Source organism: Pseudophryne corroboree, chromosome 1, assembly GCF_028390025.1.
Source record: "Pseudophryne corroboree isolate aPseCor3 chromosome 1, aPseCor3.hap2, whole genome shotgun sequence".
Taxonomy (NCBI): Eukaryota; Metazoa; Chordata; class Amphibia; order Anura; family Myobatrachidae; genus Pseudophryne; species Pseudophryne corroboree.
The window spans coordinates 820,959,771-820,976,147 of record NC_086444.1 but is presented as its reverse complement, the minus strand read 5'-3'; the positions used below and the strand labels follow the sequence as shown (position 1 = coordinate 820,976,147).

The 16,377-nt window shown below is 43.8% G+C and overlaps 1 protein-coding gene across 1 annotated transcript in view; it reads left to right on the top strand.

Moving 5' to 3' along the window:
• DNAH6 (dynein axonemal heavy chain 6) overlaps positions 1-16,377 on the top strand; it is a 679,574-nt gene that overhangs the window by 51,966 nt on the left and 611,231 nt on the right. The gene's annotated exons all lie outside the window — the stretch shown is intronic.

Genomic DNA, 16,377 nt, shown 5'->3' with positions numbered 1-16,377 from the left:
TTAGGAACCACTGCTTTAGGTAGTACATGACACGCCCCCTCAACGGCACGTTGCACATTCTGCTAGGACTTGCAATCTCTCTGAAACTAGTTTTCAAAAGTAGGCAAGTATGAGTTGTGTGTGTTGTAATATAGAGGGACAGGGACTTGCGTGTTGTAATATAGAGAGACAGGGACTTGCGTGTTGTAATGTAGAGTGACAGGAACTTGCGTGTTGTAATGTAGAGTGACAGGGACTGGTGTGTTATAATATAGAGGGACAAGTACTTGCGTGTTGTAATGGAGAGGGACAAGTACTTGTGTGTGTTGTAATATAGAGGGACAGGGACTTGCGTGTTGTAATATAGAGGGATAGGGACTTGTGTGTTGTAATATAGAGGGACAGGGACTTGCGTGTTTTAATATAGAGGGACAGGGACTTGCGTGTTGTAATATAGAGGGACAGGGACTTGTGTTTTGTAATATAGACAGACAGGCACTGTGACAAGTACTTGTTTGTTGTACTATAGGGGGACAGGGACTTGTGTGTTGTAATATAGAGGGACAAGTACTTGTGTGTGTTGTAATATAGAGTGACAGGGACTTGCGTGTTGTAATATAGAGGGACAGGGACTTGCGTGTTGTAATATAGAGGGACAAGTACTTGCATGTTGTAATATAGAGAGACAGGCACTTGCATGTTGTAATATAGAGGGACAGGGACTTGTGTATGTTGTAATATAGAGGGACAGGGACTTGTGTGTTGTGATATAGCGGGACAGGGACTTGCGTGTGTTGTAATATAGAGGGACAGGGACTTGGGTGTTTTAATATAGAGGGACAAGTACTTGAATGTGTTGTAATACAGAGAGACAGGGACTTGCGTGTTGTAATATAGCGAGACAGGGACTTGCGTGAGTTGTAATGTAGAGGGACAGGGACCGTTGTAATATAGAGGGACAGGGACCGTTGTAATATAGAGGGACAGGTACTTGCGTGTGTTGTAATAGAGAGGGACAGGTACTTGCGTGTGGTAATATAAAGGGATAGGGATTTGTGTGTTTTCTAACATAGAGGGACAGGGACTTGTGTGTGTTGTAGTATAGAGGGACAGGTACTTGCTTGTTTTGTAATATAGAGGGACAGGGACCCATGTGCGATATGATATAGTATGAGTATATTTTATAAGAGCGTGGAAAGATAAAAATTTAAGGAAACTAAAAAGCAAGAGAGATTTGGAGAAAGTAAAGGACGAAGAGTAAAGATAAAGAGAATAACATTAATATGATAAAATTAAGGAGAGACTATATAATAAGTGAGTGGAACAAGAGTAAAGTGTAGGGCATGACAGAATGTACAAAGAAGAAAGAGGATAAAAGGTAGAGATGAGACAGTGCGGTTCGGTATGATTTACCGTCGCCCAGGATGCCGAATGTCAGTATCCCGACATCGGCATCCCGAGTGGTAGAATGCCGGCAGGGGGTCAAGCAAAACGAAGCCCTTTGCAGGCTCTGTGGCAAGCTTCAATCACCACAGGTTCTATTCTCCCTCTGTGGGTGTTGTGGACACGCATAGAAGGGGAATGATCTACCTCACTGGTATACCGGTGGCAGTATGGTGCCCCCCGTCGGGATCCAGACATCGGTATTGTGACAGTCGGGATCTCGACGAGCTAACCGCATACCAGAGAATGTAACAAAAATATAGTGTAGGAGCATAAGGAATCAAGTAGAACTAAGGGTTCAAGTTCAGAATATGGGATCCCTTGGATTAGTATAACTACACTGATCAAAACATTAATTAGTGTACCATCGTGGGCTCATATTACACCTCATACCCCTGACATAATAGTACACCTCATACCCCACCGCGACCGCACCGTTTCTTACCTCTTCTGGTCAGCTGGATGGGGACAGGGCGGCTCTCTAGATAGAGGCCACTGGCCGCAGCGTTCACCAGTAAGCAGGTGACAGGGAGGAGGGGTGGATGGCCGGCTCTCCTAACAGCGGCCGCTGTCCGCAGCGCAGCACGCTCACCAGTAAGCAGGTGACACGGAGGGCAGGCCGGCTCTCCTGACAGCGGCCGTGGCGCTCACCAGTAAGCAGGTGACGGGGAAGGGGGGGATGGCCGGCTCTCCTGACAGCGGCCGCTGCCCGCAGCGCGCTCACCAGTTAGCAGGTAACGGGGAGGGGGGCGGTGCCGCTTATGACAGGCGGCCCCACATCCCGATCGGCCCACTGGGGTATTCCCCTGTTAGCGCAATTGCCAATCCGGGCCTGTATAGCGGCCACCTCTTAATCAGCCTCTATGTGTTATAAGTAGTGTAAATTTGTGTAATACAGTATAATGGGGGTCATTCAAACCCAATCACTCGCTGCAGTTTATCGCAGTGCAGCAATCGGGTTGGATCTGCGCATGTGCCAGCGCCGCAGTGCGCCGGCGCATGCTTGGTGGGTGAAGGCCATTGTATTATAGTGATCGCATCTGCGTGGCCGGACCGTTGGAGGGACGGGCCGCGGTGGCAGCGTGATGTCACACGCAGCTGCTGCGACCCAAGCAGCGAGGAGGTTCTCCTGGCCAGCTGCAGGAGCTGCGCTGGCTGGGAGTTACTCCTGAAATGCTTTTGCATTTCTGCAAGGGGGGGGGGGGGGGGGGGGCGGCACTGACATCCGGGGCGGACTAGCCCTGTGCTGGGCGTCCCCCCGCATGTCTGAGTGCCTGATCGTAGCTGGCCTGAATTTAGCACAGCTATGATCAACTCGGAATGACCCCCAATGTTCGGTAGCGATGTACTGTAGGTTTGTAGTGTTTAGTGCATTTGGTATGTCATTGAATTCTTCCATCATAATCATGCGAAGATACTTGCAAATTAGAATCACTGAATAAAAGATACAAATGTTATTATTTTTAAAGTTATTTTAATGGTAAATTTACTAAGAGCTTCTAAAACAGACAAGTAAAGGTGTTGCCCATAGCAGCCATTCAGATACAGACTATCACATACCTCCCAACATGACCCTCTCCAGGAGGAACAGAATGCTCTGCTTCTGGACTTCCCTCTTAATTTATGATTGCCAGCACCTTTGTTGAAACACCTTTCTTATCTATTACCCTGTTCAACACAAGTGTCGGCAATCATACGTTAAGAGAAAAGTCCTTGAGCAGAGCATTGTGTCGCTCCTGGAGAGGGTCATGTTGGGAGGTATGCTATCACAATCTGATTGGTTGCTATGGACACCACCACTTTTCATTTTTAGATGCTTCAGTAAATCTATCCCTTTGTCATTCTTGACATAAATCACCCCTGTTTATAATGTTATATTTATACATTTCACAGCTTCTTTTGGATACATGACACCTACATAATTTGGCAAACCATGAAAACAGGACTTGAAAACCCTGGTTCATGTCTATGAAAGATGTTTTTTATTGCTGGAAATTCTCAATGGGCTCTGCAGGTGTAGCACAAAACCTTATTATGTAAAACGGAACCCAGGTTGACCAGAATAATCAGTAAGAGCAAATGTGTATGGGAGAATGCAGAGGAAGCAATTTGGGTTGATATAGGGGTATATGCAATTGCGGTCGAATTCCCGAAATTGTCGAATTTCGGGAATTTTTCGCCCCAAAAAAAAAATTGTCAATGCAATTCAGTGCTTTCCGTCCAAAAAACGGACTTTCAAAATTCGACTTTTTGAAATTCGACTTTTGTCAAATTCGACTTTTCTGCAATGATACAAGTGCTGCAATTCGACCAAAGTGTATTCAATTGAAGTTTGGAAATTCGACAACAGTGCTTTTAGACAGTAAATTCGACATTTTCAATCCGCCACACTTTGGTGGGTGAAACTAATAAAAAAAATTTAAAACATGTTTTTTTTTGTGTTTTTTTCTATTGATAATAGCATATCTATTTATATTAGAAGGGATTAGGTACTTGGTTTGTCTTTTTTGGAGGCACAAGTATTATTTATATATTTTTTAAAATAATATATATATATTTTTTTTAAATGGAATGTTAAAATCCCGGAAAAAAATGGCGTGGGGTCCCCCCTCCAAAGCATAACCAGCCTCGGGCTCATCGAGCTGGTCCTGGTTCTAAAAATGCGGGGGAAAAATTGACATGGGATCCCCCGTATTTTTAAAACCAGCACCGGGCTCTGCGCCTGATGCTGGTGCAAAAAATACGGGGGACAAAAAGAGTAGGGGTCCCCCGTATTTTATACACCAGCATCGGGCTCCACTAGCTGGACAGATAATGCCACAGCCGGGGGTCACTTTTATACAGTGCCTTGCGGCCGTGGCATTAAATATCCAACTAGTCACCCCTGGCCGGGGTACCCTGGGGGAGTGGGGACCCCTTCAATCAAGGGGTCCCCCCCAGCCACCCAAGGGCCAGGGGTGAAGCCCGAGGCTGTCCCCCCCATCCGAGGGCTGCGGATGGGAGGCTGATAGCCTTGAGGAAAATGACAGAATATTGTTTTTTCCAGTAGTACTACAAGTCCCAGCAAGCCTCCCCCGCAAGCTGGTACTTGGAGAACCACAAGTACCAGCATGCGGGAGAAAAACGGGCCCGCTGGTACCTGTAGTACTACTGGAAAAAAAATACCCAAATAAAAACAGGAGACACACACCGTGACAAGTACAACTTTATTACACACTGCCGACACACACATACTTACCTATGTTGACACGCCGACTGCCACAGTCTCCGACGATCCGAGGGTACCTGTGAAAAAAATTATACTCACCTGCCAGTGTCCAGAGATAAATCCACGTCCAGAGATCAAATCCTCGTACTTGGCAAAATAAAAACACGCACACCCGTACCAGCGGACTGAAAGGGGTCCCATGTTGACACATGGGACCCCTTTCCACGAATGCAGAGAGACCCCCCCGTGACTGCTGTCACTGAAAGGTCTCTTAAGCCAATCAGCGAGCGCAACGTCCTTGCACTCTGCTGATTGGCTGCGCTTCTGAGCTGTCAGACAGCGCCTCGCAAAGCCTCTCCATTATATTCAATGGTGGGAACTTTGCGGCTAGTGGTGGGGTCACCCGCGGTCAGCGGCTGACCGCGGGTAACCCCACCGCTGACGGCAAAGTTCCCACCATTGAAAGTAATGGAGAGGCTTTGCGATGCGCTGTCTGACGTCAGACGCGAGACAGCCAATCAGGTGAGCGCCACGAAGTAGCGCTTTTTCTGATTGGCTGAAGGGACCTCAGTGACAGGAGTCACGTGGGGTCCCGGCATTCGTGGAAAGGGGACCCATGTGTCAACATGGGACCCCTTTCAGTCCGTTGGTACGGGTGTGCGTGTTTTTATTTTGCCAAGTACGAGGATTTGATCTCTGGACGTGGATTTATCTCTGGACACTGGCAGGTGAGTATAATTTTTTTCAAAGGTACCCTCGGATCGTCGGAGACTGTGGCAGTCGGCGTGTCAACATAGGTAAGTATGTGTGTGTCGGCAGTGTGTAATAAAGTTGTACTTGTCACGGTGTGTGTCTCCTGTTTTTATTTGGGTATTTTTTTCCCAGTAGCACTACAGGTACCAGCGGGCCCGTTTTTCGCCCGCATGCTGGTACTTGTGGTTCTCCAAGTACCAGTTTGCGGGGGAGGCTTGCTGGGACTTGTAGTACTACTGGAAAAAACAATATTCTGTCATTTTACTCAAGGCTATCAGCCTCCCATCCGCAGCCAATGGATGGGGGGGACAGCCTCGGGCTTCACCCCTGGCCCTTGGGTGGCTGGGGGGGGACCCCTTGATTGAAGGAGTCCTCACTCCCCCAGGGTACCCCGGCCAGGGGTGACTAGTTGGATATTTAATGCCACGGCCGCAGGGCACTGTATAAAAGTGATAGGGTAATAAATCTATTCAGGTCGGATTATGAACTCTCTTCAGTCATCAGTCAGAATGCTGTTCTCCTTTAGCAACCGGTTGGAGGTCAATGAATGATAAGATGACACAAATTTATGCGTAATCGAAGCAAATCATAAGTGACCCGCTTGAGGGCCGTCATGGCTTTATTATTTATAGCTTGAACACAAAGGGTTTATGCTTGCCAATACATTTTAGCCAATCAGAATACACCATGTATGTCTTGAATACATCGATTGTCATACAATGTTAGAAGTGGCAACTAGGACAGCCTTGAAAATGGTTATTATTTCGTTTATCAGTCTTTCGGACATAAACTCAAAAGATTTCTTTCTTTATTCTTCTCAATTAGCCTTGGATATATCTGGTGTTGCTTTGTCCGTCTTGGATACATTTCCAATACATTTAATGTTGCATTTGTCTTGTACAAGTCATGCCTTAAAACAAGATTATTCAGCAAATACAATATTCTGACCAGCTCTGCACATTTTTCTTAAGGACATATCAACTCATTTTGTGATTAACAGTAAATATCTTTGTTAAATGTGAAAAAGCTTGAATCAATATATATTTGCCATTTAAAGGAAGCTCATACACTATCATTTCCCCTCTTTTTGATTCCACTTTTTCTCCCTAATATTTACCTACACTATCTAGGCCTGAACTATTTTCTTTCAGTAAACCAGTCCCCTGGACTTATAGTCCAAACCTTGGGGATTACCCCTAACAATAATCAAAGGATAAGCAACTTCATTCTTCTGGCTGGAGAGTCACTGTCAACTTCTTCAAGTGGGATGCACGTAATCAAATATCACGACCTTTCACCTTAATTTAAGGTAGACATGGTTAGCAGCACTTGATATGGACCATCATATTTTGGTTTAAAGGTCTTTCTCACATGTCTCTTTAAATAGACCCAATCTCCTGAATTTAGCTTATGCGTAGCTGATCCTTCTGGGTCTGGAATGGAAGAAAACACTCGGCCATGGAGGTTAGTCAATGTTTTACAGACCTCCTGTACATAACCTGTTAAATCACCATGATTATGTTGTAACTGTAGTGGATAATAACAACCTGTTCTTAGAGCTGACCCAAACAATATCTCATATGGAGTCAGCTAACTAGGTTTCATGGGTGTGGTCCTAATATTAAACAAGTCTATAGGTAGGCATTCTGGACAAGTTCTTTTGGTTTCTGTCATTTTCTGTAGTTTTAGCTTAAGGTCAAAGTTCAGATGTCCCCCCCTCCCACTCGCCTGGGGCTGGTAAGGCACATGGAAGGCCTGCTGTACCCCCAAATCTTTCATTATATGCTGCATGACTTCTCCCGTGAAATGTGTACCTCTATCTGATTCTATAACCTCAGGTATCCCAAATCTACATACTACTTCTGCTATCAGTTTCTTTGCAGTGGTTTTTGCTGTGGCTTTGCTTACTGGCCAGGCTTCGGCCCAGTGACTAAACATGTCCGTTGCTACTAGTACATATTCATATGGACTGCTTCGTCGCCACTGTATATAGTCAATTTGTAGTCTTTCAAACGGGTAAGAGGCTTTGGGTATAGTTCCTAGAGGTGTCTGGGTTCTTTTTCCTGGATTGCTGATTCCACAGATCCAGCATCCTGCTACAAAGTTTGTTGCAGCTTTATTGAAGCCTGGAGCTATCCAATGCTCTTGTACTCTATTCACCATGGCTTCCTTTGAATGGTGTACTTGTCCATGAGCTACTTGTAACATAGGTGGAAATAGAGCTGCTGGTAGACAGTACTTCAATTCTCTTGACTTCCAAAGTCCATGTTCATCTTCTTCTGCCCCCAGTCGTGTCCATTTTTCTTTTTTCTCCTTGTGATGCTTGTTGTTGAATTTTGATCAGCTCCTGTTCACTGGGCATTTGCTTCACATCTTGAGCTACAAAGACTTGCTCAGGTTCTTTTGATTGTAAGGCAATTCTCTTGGCTTCTGCATCTGCAAATGCATTTCCTTTAGCTTCCATGGTTTGGCTCTTAGTATGTGCTTGTACCTTGATTATTCCAATTCTTTTAGGTAGTTCCAATGCTCTGAAGAGTTCCATAATCAAACTGGCATGTTTGATGGGTTTTCCGTTTGCACTTTTGAAGTCCCTACTTTTCCATATAACAGCGTAATCCTGGGACTAGATGTTAGCTGTCATGTTTTCAGCATGTATGCAGGCTTTGGTCATTGCTATGAGTTCTGCTTCTTGTGCTGACATGCTTGGTAGCAATGCTCCAGAGTCTATGACTTCAGTTTCAGTTGTTACTGCATATCCTGTCTTTGGGGATCCATTATCATAATATCTTGATCCATCGACGAACAGGTTCATGTCTGGATTGTCCAATGGTGTATCTTGGACATTAGGGAGAGGTAAAGTCTCTAATTCCATGAGGGCTAGGCAATCACTTCATATTTGGTAAGTCTGGCTGCAGAAAGATGCTTTTCTGTTACAGCATGCGGTACTTGTATACACAGTGGATGATCAAACACAATGATGTTTGTCACCTTTTCCTTCATTATTGCTGCTGCTGCCACTGCTCGGACACAGGATGGTGCTCCTCAGATAATCGGATCCAGCTGGGCTGAATAGTATGCCACTGGTCTTTGTTTTGGTCCGTATTTCTGGGTGAGCACCCCTAAAGAATGCCCTCTGTTTTCATGGCAGAATAGGTTAAAAGGCTTTTTTGTAATCAGGCAATCCCAATGCTGGGGCTGTGATTATGGCTTGCTTTAGTTGTCTTACTGCTTCTTCAATGGTGTCCCTGTTTTCTGCTGACGCCTCCTTTTTTATTAATTCATATAGGGGCTGCATCAGTAATGAGGCCGAGGGAATCCATTCTCTGCAATAACCAATAAGGCCCAGAAAAGCTCTGATTTCATTTAATGTTCTTGGGGTTTTTGCTTGAGTTATTGCCTTTGTTCTTTCATCAGTAAGATGCCTTGTTCCTTGAGATATGCAGTGTCCTAAGAAGACAACTTTTTTCTGTACTAGCTGAAGCTTGTCTTTTGACACTCTGCAATCTTCTTCTGCCAAAAAGATGAGTAGTGATACTGTTTCCTTTTTGCACTTCTCTTCTGTCTGTGCAGCAATAAGCATATCATCGACATATTGAACTAACTGGGTGTCTGTAAAGTGTGGTCTCCATTTCTGCAGGATTAATGCCATTGCCTCTGAGAAATCTGATAGACTAGTGGCTCCTGCCTTGGGGTAATTGTCCCTCCTTTTGAATCTTGAGATTCAACACCTTTATTGATTAATGTTGGAAAAGGGTTGCTGCGTTGAGGATAATACATCTTCTGATGGTTACTTGTCGCATTTTGGCAGTGCTACTTCATACATGGTCAGCCTTGCCACTGACAGGTGTTTGGTTCTTGCTTGTTGAAGCTTCTCTGTACCTGCATGTGGACCCTGGATGATAAGTTCATGATTCAGCACTATGCCTGTGCTCTTGTCCTCTTCTAGGACTTCTGATTCATCACTGTGTCTGTGCTCTTATACTCTTCTAGGGCTGTTGCTGCTATCACTGCTCTGATGCCGGTAGGTGCTCTTTGATTACCGCTGTCAAGTTTGCTTAAGTTGTAGGCCACTGGTCTTCACCTCAGTCCATGATTTTGCATAAGGACTTCTATGTATGGCCTCCTTCTTTAATAGTCAGGTAGTTCTAGGGCTTGAGATGAGGCAACTGCTGTTTCCAACTATTCAATAGCTTAATTCATCTGTTGCTGTATGTAGGATGCGGACCCTCCTCCCTTTCAGTGTTGTCATACAATACTTGCATGTAGACTGGTGCTAGAGGTATCCGTGTTCTGTAGTGTCCTACTAGGCCCAGGAATGATCATCTGACTTGCTTGACACTAGTTGGCATCTTAGCTTGCAGTCTGAATCTTTTCCTTTTCACTTTTGTTAGATGTCTGGTACCTTGAGTGTCCTAGGAAGATTAACTCTTGCTTGACTAGCTGCAATTTCTCCTTCTGAGGCTCTGCAGTCTTGTTCTTCCAGAAACTTCACTAAGGACACTGCCCCTTCTTGGTGCTTCTTTTAGTAGTGGTGGCAATCAGCAGTTCATTCATATCCTGTATTTAGCTGTGTGTTTTGTGGATATATCACTTGGTGATATAGCCCCTCCACAGGGCTATTCTGGTTCAGTAGTATTGCTTCCTTTCTTCTACAACTGGTACTGCGGGAATGAGCCAATACTGAACTTCTGTTTTAACTTGCTTCTAAATGGCTTTTTTGTTCTTTCCTTTGATAAGTTGCTGGAAAGTTAAACTTCTGCTGGTGTGTACTGTATTCTCCTTAGATAAGCTTTAGTACATTGTGCTTCAGCAAAGTCACTGTACATGTACTCCAAGGTCAAGAATTGGGCTGGTATTGGTGACTGCATTTCTCTCATCTCCTGTCCCTTTAAGAATTTCTGATATCATCAGTTCTTGTGGTATCTCCCTCTGCTGTCTTCTGCGTGTGCTGGCTCCAGTATTCATTAGGCACAGACGTATTTCTCCAGTGGGCAAGGTGACTGTAATCATACCTTCTGCTGTTTCTTCTGGAGACATTATGTTCACTGGGGAGTACCTGAAGAAGCTTGTACTTCATATTGGCAGAAGAAGCATCATTCATTTGTTTTCTGGAACTTTTTTTTTTTTCTGTCTTGTTCCTTATTATTTGCTTTAAATCCCGGAGCTTCTGTTGCTTTAAATCATGGCATTATCTCTGTAATCTTGCCAGGTAGTACTGACCACTTGTCAGATGTCTTTCTTTGTCCTTCTTAACTTGCATATTCTTTCTCACTGCTGCTGGCATGTCATTTTCTTAGTCCAAGTCCACCCAGGCTAATGTTTAACATAATGATGTTTATGCTGGGAGTTGTTGTTCCTCTTTGTCTTACTTTTCCTGTGAGAGTTGGTCTTGTATAGCAGCTTGTATTTCAGGTTACATCTTTGCTTTCTTGCAAGGGTAGGGCTTAACCTCCCAATCCAGTCGTTGCAATGGCTTGATCTGTAAGTAAACGTAGAGGAATCTGGTTGTGCATAAAAACAGCTCTTGAAACCCTTGGGTCTCCTGTGGGTAAAGTCACTTTTATCGAACTGCCAGTGGTGACTGAGTACACTGTTGTCGACACAGGAGTTGCACACCTTCATATTCTATCATCTTGTGTGTCGTATAGTGACTTTATCATAGTAAGTTCTGATGGACTCAGTCTTTTCCTGTTTCAAGTCTGGGGCTGCTGGTGCCCTGAGTGTCTGTGCATGACACCATCTCTTAAGTCTTGTCATGTACGTCTTTCCACTTTCAAACGTTGTTCTATTTTTCTCTGTCAGAACGTCCGTTATGGCTGGGCAATCATCTAGGATCTGGGGACTCTGCAACTATATTTGCGAGGTCATTGCCATACCATGGTTTGTGGTGTTGGCTCTGTACAATGTATGGTTCGTTCGTCCTGGCTGCATTATCTGGGTTGCGTATTTTCTGTACTTGTGCTGGATACAGAGAAACAGGCAATGATGACCGTCTTTCCGTATTTCTAGTCGCATAGATATCTTGGCATGGTGGTTCATGGTGTGAAATCCAGTTTCCACAATTTGGGCAATGTTCATATCCTTCTGGAACGCAAAACTGACATACCGGACACAATCTTTCTGGAAAATATGTCAGTTTATTCTGTACATTATGCACCTGGGCATTAAAAGCTGTAGAGGCTGTGTCTTGATCCCTTGTTTCTCCTCTCTGCTGAATTGCACCCTGCTGCCTATAGTCCCTGATTGTGGACAATTGTTTACTGGACTCAGCTTGATTGCAGGTGTCTACCACTCGTTTAAACATGAGGGAAGCATTAGGTAGAAAATTTCTTTGCTTTAACCTTGTTGGGGTTTCTTGTGATGAAGTATCAGGACACTGGGGCATACTCTGTACACATAGCTCAGGTAAATCATTCGGATTTTCAACCACAGATCCTTCTAAGATAGGGCTGATTATTCGTCACTCTTTTCCTTGCTCGTATCTTTTTAATTTCACTTTTAGTGAGCTTGTAGGTAATTGCATTCTGTTCATACTAGGGGTACCTTGGTGTGCATGCATGTCTGGGTATAGGGGTGGGGTATAGTGTGGAGGTGCTGTTGCTGGACTAGGTCTCAGTTATGCTTTAGGTTTTTTCTTGCTGGTTTTCACACCATTTCTTGTATTTTCTGCAATTCTTCTTGAAATGTCCTTTTTTCTTGCAGAAATAACACTTTCTTTCATCTTGCTTGGTTCCTTCTTTTGAGTTCCTTCCTGTGGCCCCTTGCGTTGGGTTTCTGATTTTCCACTTGCTTTGTTCCTGGACAACGTGAACTGTTACCTTCGGTATGGCATTCTTTTCTTTGGCTTTTCTTATTGTTTCATTTTTCTCTTTCTTGTGCTTCAGTGATCCAGATGGATGCTTGATCTCTACTATTATGATTCCTTTCAGAAATTTATTACCCTCCCTGTTATTAACAATATCCACGGGTTTGTCGGGCCCTGACATCTTTACAGACCGCGCTCCCATGCCTGGGTGAACGTGCGCGGAACCCCTCCTGATGTGGTATTTTAATAACTCCTTTTGAGGGACTTAAAATCTCCTTTTAAAGAATCTCTATCTAGGTCAAGTGTCCCCCCCTGACGGGAAGCCTGCTCCTTTGAAATTCCTTTCAGAGATTCATTACCCTCCCTGTTATTAACAATATCCACGGGTTTGAACCCATCCTGATGTGGTATTTTAATAACTCCTTATGAGGGAATTAAAATCTCCTGTTAAAGAATCTCTAAAAGAGCTTCTTCAATCCGTCTGTGGACAAATGACTGGGGTTGTAGTGTTGCCTGTGTTGGTGGAGACTGCTCCCCAAGTGAGACCTGCATAATAGATTATTTCTTCTGGATCACTGAGATGCGTCCCTAATATTATTGTTAAGTTACTCCAAGGGTCTATCCCCCTGCCTATATGGACTCCTGCTTGTATCAGTATCCCTGTTGTAGTTTAATGCTTGTTTCTCTTCAGAAAGTAACAGCTAACACCGGGAATGCTTGGATGTGAGAAATACCTATCAGTGTGTGTAGGAGAATCTAGTTTCATTATTCAGCAGACAACCCGACTCCCCCCCACCTTTTCAAAAGCATATTGACAGAGTACATATAACAGTGCAAGGATACAAAAACAAAGATGACAGTAAATCCTATATCGGTTATCTGCGTGCACGGCAGCTGTTTGAGACTGCACGGCACATGGGTCTTAGACCTGGAATTATGTGGTTCCTAGGCCAATAGGTTATGATGTTAAATCAATCATTCTTAATGTAATGTTCCAACAATTCTCTTTTTAAAATGACACCCTTTTGTACAATAAAATTCATCATCATTTTCCACATAACCAAATGAGACTTCAGTGCTTGTAATTGCCAGCAATCTTGGTGCTACAGACCCTTCGTATTTTCTTAACACAACAACACAGGTACAAGATTTGCATATACCTCTTTGGTTATTTATCAATTCAAACTGGTTATCAGCATTAGAACATATCTTGGCCATGCGCCACTTTTATAAAACGGCTCTATTTTCTCAACAAACACACATCAGTATTTGCACAATTTAAGGTTTTCTGCATACTTGATTAATTACCCCTGTGCACTTGTGACAAATTATCTGAAATTATTTACCCACAATCCAACAATATAACATAATTCAACTATATAACATACATGTATGGTACCTTAAAAAAAAAAATTTCTTCTGACTGACGCTGGGCTCTTTAAGATATTCTCTGACCTTCTCGACTGGACTTCCCCTTGATTTACACAGGAAGCGCTGAGTTCAAGTGAGCAGGTAGAAATCTACACAATAAATCTCACTTACCGGTTTTTTTTGTTATCAGCGGTTCCTGAAAGATCAGAGGATTTATTGCCAGTGGAGGAGATGCTGGAATATCCCGGACGAGATCCCCCAAAATGATAGGGTAATAAATCTATTCAGGTCGGATTATGAACTCTCTTCAGTCATCAGTCAGAATGCTGTTCTCCTTTAGCAACCGGTTGGAGGTCAATGAATGATAAGATGACACAAATTTATGCGTAATCGAAGCAAATCATAAGTGACCCGCTTGAGGGCCGTCATGGCTTTATTATTTATAGCTTGAACACAAAGGGTTTATGCTTGCCAATACATTTTAGCCAATCAGAATACACCATGTATGTCTTGAATACATCGATTGTCATACAATGTTAGAAGTGGCAACTAGGACAGCCTTGAAAATGGTTATTATTTCGTTTATCAGTCTTTCGGACATAAACTCAAAAGATTTCTTTCTTTATTCTTGTCAATTAGCCTTGGATATATCTGGTGTTGCTTTGTCCGTCTTGGATACATTTCCAATACATTTAATGTTGCATTTGTCTTGTACAAGTCATGCCTTAAAACAAGATTATTCAGCAAATACAATATTCTGACCAGCTCTGCACATTTTTCTTAAGGACATATCAACTCATTTTGTGATTAACAGTAAATATCTTTGTTAAATGTGAAAAAGCTTGAATCAATATATATTTGCCATTTAAAGGAAGCTCATACACTATCAAAAGTGACCCCCGGCTGTGGCATTATCTGTCCAGCTAGTGGAGCCCGATGCTGGTGTAAAAAATACGGGGGACCCCTACTCTTTTTGTCCCCCGTATTTTTTGCACCAGCACCAGGCGCAGAGCCCGGTGCTGGTTTTAAAAATACGGGGGATCCCCTGTCAATTTTCCCCCCGCATTTTTAAAACCAGGACCAGCTCGAAGAGCCCGAGGCTGGTTATGCTTTGGAGGGGGGACCCCACGCCATTTTTTTCCGGGTTTTTTCCCGTTTTTTTAAATCGCGGCAAAATCCGGCAAATCGTCCGTTTTTCGCCCGCGGGACTGTCGAATCCGTTTTTCATTGAATATGGTGAATTCCGGAAGCCACCTGCCGGAATTCACCTGTCGAATTGTGTCGAATTAAAAAACGGCGATAATTTGCCGCGATTCGCCGCTAATTGCATATACCCCATAGGCGAAATCACAGGACAATTATCAAAACACATAATTTTTTGCTGCAGACCACCGTACCGTTTTCTTCAATGTTCTGTATGAAAATGATCAGATGTAATAAGTGCCGATTTCATAAATTGTGCTATAATTTTTTTTTAAAAATCACTGAACAATAGTAGAGCTTCTGCCCCTCTTTTCCCCTTTCTAAAATAGATTCATGCTATTCAGCTTCTAGAACTGTCCTCAATATACTCTTACGAATCATATATATATAAAACCACACTTACATATTTACCAAAGTCTTTGACAATGGGGGAAATAATTTTCATAAGCACATCACACATCCTCTCCGTAAATGTACTGCACACTGTACTGCACACTGTTGCTAAACCAGAGCACATGAAATGCCCATTCACCTCCACCCATTTACCCTATAAACCCTCACTCAGCACCCAGTAACATCCCCAAATGCAGCACTCATTAAACCATTCCCACTTAGGAATTACTTAATCCGTTTATTCTGACCCCAGCCCTCATTAACCAATTTCCCTGAATAATGCATTGATCAATCATCCAGCACCCATTAACCCATTCCTCTCCAAGAATCTATTCATCAGTTCACCCTCATAGCACCCGTTAAAATATTCATCCATGCTGCCAGCACCTATTTACCTCCTCTACACCCAACACCCATTAATCTATTCACCCCCAGCACCCATTAACTCCCCTCTCAGCACTATTAACTTACCCCACTCATTAACCAATTCCTTTCCAAGAACCTATTAATCATTTACCAGCCATGTCGGCACCGATTAACCAATTCACCCCTCCAAATCAGGAGTTAACCCAATCACCCACACCAAGAAGCCATAAACTTCTCTTACCTGTACAGCGTGGTAGGTGGATCTTCTTGCATGAGTAACTGTGTAAGAGGGAAGTAGAGGAGAAAGGAGGGGACAAGCTCCCGTGCTGCTCCCAGCCTTCTACACCAGGCATGACACTGATGCCAGACAAGCAGGTGTAAATAAAGAAGTGTAGGGGCAGCAGATGACTTAATTAGTACTTTAGTTATTTTGATTTAACCATCTGTTCTGAAACCTGGATATCACTAAAACCTGCACTGTAATAGGCCCTACACACTGGCCGATAATCCTCAAAGATATGAACGATCTCGTTCAGTATTGAACGAGATAACGTTCATATCTTTGAGTGTGGAGTCACCAGCGATGAACAATGCGCGGCCCCGCGCTCGTTCATCGCTGGTGCCCCGTCGGCTGTGCATGCAGGCCAATATTGACGATCTCGTCCATATTTGCCTGCACTTCAATGGAGCCGGGTGACGGGGGAGTGAAGAAACTTCACTGCCCCCCTGCCGCCGGTCGCCCTTTGGCCGTATCCGCCGTCGGGCAGCTCGGCAGCGGATCTTTAAATGTGTAGGGCCCATTAGTATGCTTTGAGGACTGAGGTTGGGAATGCCTGGTTTATTAGATCGGTGACCA